At 30.9% G+C, this 7,181-nt stretch overlaps 1 pseudogene; it reads right to left on the bottom strand.

The window, feature by feature from the left end:
- Window positions 1–497: 497 nt before the first annotated feature.
- On the bottom strand, window positions 498–6,861 carry LOC107030945 (annotated as a pseudogene).
- Window positions 6,862–7,181: the final 320 nt, after the last annotated feature.

Raw genomic sequence — 7,181 nt, 5'->3', positions numbered from 1 at the left:
ATATATATATATTAAAAATAGGTGAGAGTTGGATAGAAGTTGGTTCTTAGAATTGATAAACATAAATCTATAGCAAACACACCCTTAGAGCAAATACATAAACATATGTTATTACCAAGATTTTTGCTATTTGTAAATATCATTGGAAGAAAATTAATAGGACCAAATTTCAAAGTTTTCATTTTCCCGACTCGGTGACAGACGTTCATCTCAACAGGAAGAAGTACAAAAGTAAATAAAATTAAGTAACCATTACGGCTACACCTGTTCATCCTTTATCTGATGAACTATAAAAGTATTCCTATACGGCGACAGACAAAAACTACAAATATAAAAAAAAAAATAGTTTTTAAGGCCACAACCTTCATCCTCTACTGGATGAATGCAAAAGTAAATATCATGGCCTGTATGGCAATAACCATTCATCCTCAACTGAATGAACTTTGAAACTAAATATGATGACCCTTGTTGGATTTGACTAATGAAATGGATACCGATCATTTGGGGGTTTCAAAGGACATTATCTTAATTGCAACTTGCTTGTATATTTCTTCCACTGTGGGTGCTTCGGAGAATTTAGCTATGCCAATTCCACCTTTAGCCTGAATATACATCAAACATGTTTTTAGAATCAAGAAATAACAATAAAAATAATATATATAGTAAAATTTTACAAGTGAGGTCTTAAAAGATTAATTTATACACATTTTTATCCAAATCTTCCAAAAGTAAAAATATTATTTCTGCTAGACACTCCACTTAGGTAAAACAATTTTAATAATTTCAAAACATAATCTATGACTATACTATATGTAGTAGAAATTAGAAAATTTCAACCTTAAGGTATATACTTTTCTTTTACCTTCATTTTATGTGAAGATAATGTTTAATTAGACGTGAGAGTTATGAAAAAAGAATAACTAGTTCTCACACACCCTTAATTTTAAATCAAAAAATTTCTCAACGCGTGTCATTTTTCAAATATCTGATCACTCAAGCAAAGACACGTAAAATAAATTGAAAAGTATGTTAACTAAAAATCCTAGTTCACAATCTTGAAAATGACCAACGTTTCATTTTGAAGAAATTTAAAGTACTTACATGAGCTTGGATCATGAACATGGTTCTAGATTGATCAGATGAAACTTTAGCAGACACAATCTCAATATTGTGTTTCCCCAAAACGTAACAAATGAAGGTAAATAGCCCTAGTTTCTTAGGACAACACACACTAATATGTGCATCTTTACCACAAACGTTTAGTATCATATCTGGTGAACTCCACGTCATAAAACTTGTTGGAATATTATTATTCACCATAAGGGGAGTAGCACCATGAGTTTTTGGTTTAATAAAAGATGAATTACTCGTCGTTCCTTGATCACCAAAATAATTCTCCCAACTATTACCAACATCTGGGAATTTCTGTGAACTCATCAATCTTATGTTATGTTCTTGAAGCCCTTCTAGATTTTCCCGTTTAAGCTTCTCAAAAGTATTCTTCAGCTTTAGGATGTGGTTCACTGCTTTATCAATAATGGTGCACTCATCAGCCTGCTTATACAAAAAATATAAAATTAATTTAATTTCTATATCAGAGGGAAAGTCGGGATTTTCACTGATTAACGGAAAGTAAATAAATACGAAGAAGTCAAAGGAATACCATATCTACTATATATATACACACAAATTTATTACTTTCAAGTCATTTGTTAGTGTCTGAAAAAAATTCATTTAATAAAAAAAAAATACAAAAAAGGCTATCATTTGAAATCTATAACCTTCAAACTCTGTCTATTAATACGCATTTAAACAATCTATCTTTCTCATAAAATTAATTGTCAAAGCAATTTATTCATAAAAAGTGTTATTGTTTGTAATAAATCTGAAAAATAGCAAGTTTTATTGGTAACAACAAGTGAAAATAAGCAACTACTATTATAATGATTCTTTATGTGGTTAATTTATACAAATTAAATTGATGTAAAAATTAATACTGGCTAATTACTTCAATGAGTTACAAAGATCTTATGATTACACGGATTAAGAAAATTCTCTTTTTGAAAAATTTAGTGTGGAACTAGAATAATGTTAAAAACTTCATATTCTTATTTTAGAAGAGAAAAACAAAGAAAATATTGAAGATTTTTAATAACGATATATGCAAAAAAATCGAAAGTTCTATATTGTTTTATCACTCCCTTTTTTATGAAACAATACACATATTATTATTCTATTTTGGAATTAACATATAGATATGTACAAATTAGTAATAAGGGAAATATGTATATCACAAAATGAAATTATCACGTATAGAAATGATTATCATATGTGATTTCCAAAAAGAACCAACCAATGAACTAATCTTTTAATCATTTTACAAGTTTCTATATGATTTAAAAAAAATCATTTTCATTTTTTCAATAATTCTCGACAAGACAATTATGATTATTAATTAAGGATGTGAAAGACAATAAAAGGAGAATAACAAAAGAAATATTGTTCCAGATAATCATGAAAATTTATTGAATTATTTTACTTTTGATCGATACAAATATCAAATGATAAAAAAAAAAGGTATTTCCCGAAAAGAACTTTTGTTTTACCTTAGCAGAGATATTAGGAATCAAAGCACGGAGAGTCTCAAACAAGATCCCAATTTTCTTTGTCCTTTTTCTCTCTGTCCATATGTGTATCTCATGCTCTAAACTTCCTTTATCTCCGACTCCATCAACACTGGATTTTGGTTCAGCAATTCCCTTACCGTTCTTTTTTAGGTTGGGTGGACTTCTCTTCTTAGCAACATTAGTACTCGATTCAACCACCTCATTAACAACTGTTAACGGCTGATAAGTATCAAATCTAATTGGATCTTTCATCATGTCACCCTCAAACGTCGTTCCACTCCCAATTTGATTGTCATTCAAGTTCAGGTATGACAAGACATCATCAATTTCCCATGAAAAAACATGATTACTCTCGCCGCCTCCATTCATGTTCTTTCTTTTTCAGGTGGTTCGATACTTTACCCTATGTTACGCCTATTTATAGAATTTTTTCTTATAGGGGGCAAAGTGTAAAATTGAGAAATGATGGATTGGATATGATGAATATTGAATATGAAAAGAATATACAGATGGGTGAAAAAAGAAAAAAAAGTAAAATAACATAGAAAGTATAGATAAAAAAGGATGATTCATTTGTAATGAATAAAAAAACAAAATACAACCATAAGTCAAAATGTTGTTACTGACTTCAAAACAAAATACGGTAGCTAAAGTACATTTTGTCACAGATTTAATCCTCTCTCAATTAGGACTCAATTGATACTTACATCTACTAAAAATAATTAATTAAAATTAATTAATATACTAATTTACAAAGTTAATCACGATATTATTCTCATCTATTAAAACAGACTATGTCTTTTTCAATAAAAATGATTGCACATAAGTATAATTACTAAGATTTTTTTAAATGGATGTCTTAATTCTTAAGTTATATGAATTAGGTGAGTCTGAGTTGTAGTGCTATGATAAAGAGGTTACATGACTAGCGTTAATGAGATTTTAATAATAGCTCATTCACGTAATTATTAATGTTAATGAAATTTCATTAATAGATGACTTCGACTATATACATTAGATTATACACATCGTTTTACTCATTTATTCAAATTAACCACACTATAATACAAAAGAAAAAAGATCATCATTTTATTTCAACTTCTTGCCAAAATGTTAAAATGCCTCTAAATTCTAATCATGAATTTTCCTTTATTAGGAGAAACTAATGTATTGGTTACGATATTAATTTATTTTGTTAATCCTCCAGTAGTTTGTAGTTAGCATTTTTTTTTGATAATTTATTATAATTAGTTTTTTATTATTATTTATTGGTAAAAAAATTTATTGATAATTTCTTTTAATCATGACAATAAAGAGTATCAAATGTAGGGAGGTGATTGATTGGCTTGGTTTAGTTTTGAAATCTATCAGTTTGATTTATTGGTGGTTTGTACACATACTAAATCGTTATAGTACTATTAAGATATTTGCTGATTGATGATTGATTAATCTGTCTAACCGTTAAGATTTGATTAAAAGAAATCATTAAAAATCACTTAAAACCAAGGTGACAAACCAAAAGAATCATGCATATGAGTTGATATATAGCATCTTGCTCGAAAGAAAATATATTCACATCTTATCTTAGAATATTTGTGAGTTTGAAATAGTCAATAATACACGTATGAAACTAAAGGTTAAGGCGAGGACTATACATGATAAATGTCACAAATATGATTTTTTAATTTATTATGGGGTTATCGATAACTCATTAATAAAACAATTCAACCTGTTCAAAAGTAATTCATGACAATAAAAAATTCAAATTGTTACCCAAGCCATCGAACAAGAAACCCATTATCGATAATCCAATATTTTTTCTGTTTGATTTTGAACAACCCTAGTCAATAGTTAAATTGAATTTGGTCATGTTAAATTGAATTGAGTTAATTAATAAAAGAGCCTTGTTACTTAGATTGAAATGGACTAAATTCTGAGTAATAGACGAATTCATCAAACTCTTATTAATTTTTAACTTTTTATGAGAAACTTTTGTAAATAACAAGTATAACAGACTTAACTATGCTCCACATCGATATTTTGCATAATTACGGGTTATACCTACAATTTATGCTGCTTCGCTGGCATAATTCGCGGATTTCTATAATTTACAAATTTGTATAATTCGTGGATATATTTGTATAATTCATTTATTTGTGTATAAACTCAAAATAAAAAATTTATACAATTACAAAACCAGAAGTGTATACAGTTATTTAAATTCCTGAAAACTTTTCTCACAAGCTTCAGACCATTGAATCTTCGATGTCTTCTGTGTCAACTTTGTCAACGGGGACGAAATAGATGAGAACCCATGGACAAACATTCTATAATAACTAGCCGATCCCAAGGAAATCCTAATATCTGTTAGAGATATGGTTCTGAGCTAGTTTTGCACTGTTTCAATCTTCTAAGTCTCAACTTGTATCCCTTCTCCAGATAAAATTTACACTTGGAAAATTTGGCATACAACTCTCTATCTTTAAGGGTTTGGAGAACTACTTTGAGATGATTAGCGTGATCTTCCTTATTCCTGAAATAAATCTGAATGACATCAATACATAGCATACAAACATATCAATATAAAGCTTAAACATACAATTCATAAGGTTCATGAATGCTAAAAGAGAATTAGCCAAGCTAAAAGACATAAAAAGAAACTCATAATGACCTTAGCGGGTCCTGAATGCTGTCTTTTGAATATCACTCTATCTTACTTATAACTGATGTTAGGTAGATCTAAGGTCAATCTTAGAGAAGCAAGTGACACCTAAAAGTTAATTGAAAAAAAAAAATACTTGGAAAAGGATACTTACTCTTTATAGTAACCTTGTTCAATTAACGATAATCAATACACATCCTAAGAGAATCATATTTCTTCCTCACAAATAAGACGGGAGCGCCCCAAGGTGAGACAGATTTTCGAATGAAAATTTTATCAAGAAGATCTTTCAACTACTCTTTTAACTTTTTCAACTCAGTCGGAGCCATTTTATGTAGCATAATAGAGATAGGTCTACAATTATGAAGAATATATGTACCAAAGTCTATTTCTCTCTCAGAGGACTCCTGGAAGATCATCATGAAAGACCTATGGAACTCACTCACAACTAAAACTGACTGAATAGGTGGTGTCTCAATATTAGAGTCATTAACTCGGACTAAGTGATAGATGCACTACTTGGAAACTTTCTAATCTCAAGGTATGAAATAAAACAACCCTTGGGGCTGCTGAACTACTCCTCCACTTAATAATTTGCTCATTAGGAAACGGTTATACAATTAGGCATAACAAGCATGAAGCTAGTCCATACCTAAAATATCAAAGTCAACCATGTATAACTCGACTAAGTCAACCATGGTGTCCTTGTGATTGACAGAAATGGTACAATCATGATAAACTCTCTCAACTAGAATTGACTCAGCAATATGTGTAGAAACACTCAAGGGCTCAATAAGTTGCTCAAAATGGATATCAAATCCCATAGAAATATATTGAGTCACAAAAGATGGAGACTCACACCTAGATCAAACAATACATATACATCAAAATGAAAGAGTTTGGTCTTACTAGTGATAACATCTGATGAATTCTCTTGCTCTTGGCGACTAGTGATAACATACAAATAGTTTGCTCCTCCGTCTGTCCCTGAAGTAGCTCCTCTAGGTGCAATTTTTTTTACTGGAGTCACTAAAGTAGATTGGACTCCATTTCCCCATTACCATTACCTTTCATGTTCTTAGGGAACTCTCTCATGAAGTGACATGTCTGACCACACTTTGAACAACCAATGGATCCATCACAACATGCTGCTTGGTGGTTCCTACAACACTTAGCACATGCAAAAGTCTGATTGGCCCTTGTGCCACACTACTGTGATATTGAGTAGGTCTAGCTCTGAAGTTTTTTGAATTCTAATTCATGAACTCACCTCTGTTCTTTGGTGCAGGTGCACTAGCAGATGATGGAGTAGGTCAAATTGGCTTTAATTGAAAAGATGATCGATTCGAATAACCTTTTTTTTTGCCCATACTTATTACCTGTTTTCTCATCCTTCTTGTTGTGGAACTCTTTTCTATATCTCAACTTGTCTTCCTTAATATGCTTCCCGAGGATCATTAGCCTTGTTATGTATATGTTCCCTATCAACATAGCAGTCTTCCCCTCTTTGTTTGACGGAAGAGATAACCCAGAAATAAACAAGCTCATCATGCTTCTCAAATAAGATATCATCTCCGGTGCATAAGAGGATAGTTGAGTGAACTTGAGGTTGTACTCATGCACACTCACGAATTCTTGCGTCAGAGTGAGCAGTTCTCTTACCTTGGCCTCTCTTAGATAATAAGGAAAATGAAGGCAACTTCAAACACAACCTAGCTCATAATTGATGCTCCTTCAACATTACTCTTCTTCCATTGGTCATACCAGACCCTAGAAATACCCTTTAGTTGGTACGCAACTAACTCTACTCGCTAAAAATCTCCCACATGCATCACCTCAAACACTATATCAAACTCTTCCACAAATTTTTTTGGATCCTCGGTGACACTTGA

The sequence above is a fragment of the Solanum pennellii genome, chromosome 9, assembly GCF_001406875.1.
Source record: "Solanum pennellii chromosome 9, SPENNV200".
Taxonomy (NCBI): Eukaryota; Viridiplantae; Streptophyta; class Magnoliopsida; order Solanales; family Solanaceae; genus Solanum; species Solanum pennellii.
Note: the sequence above shows the minus strand (reverse complement) of the source record. Positions and strands in the feature narration are given on the sequence as shown.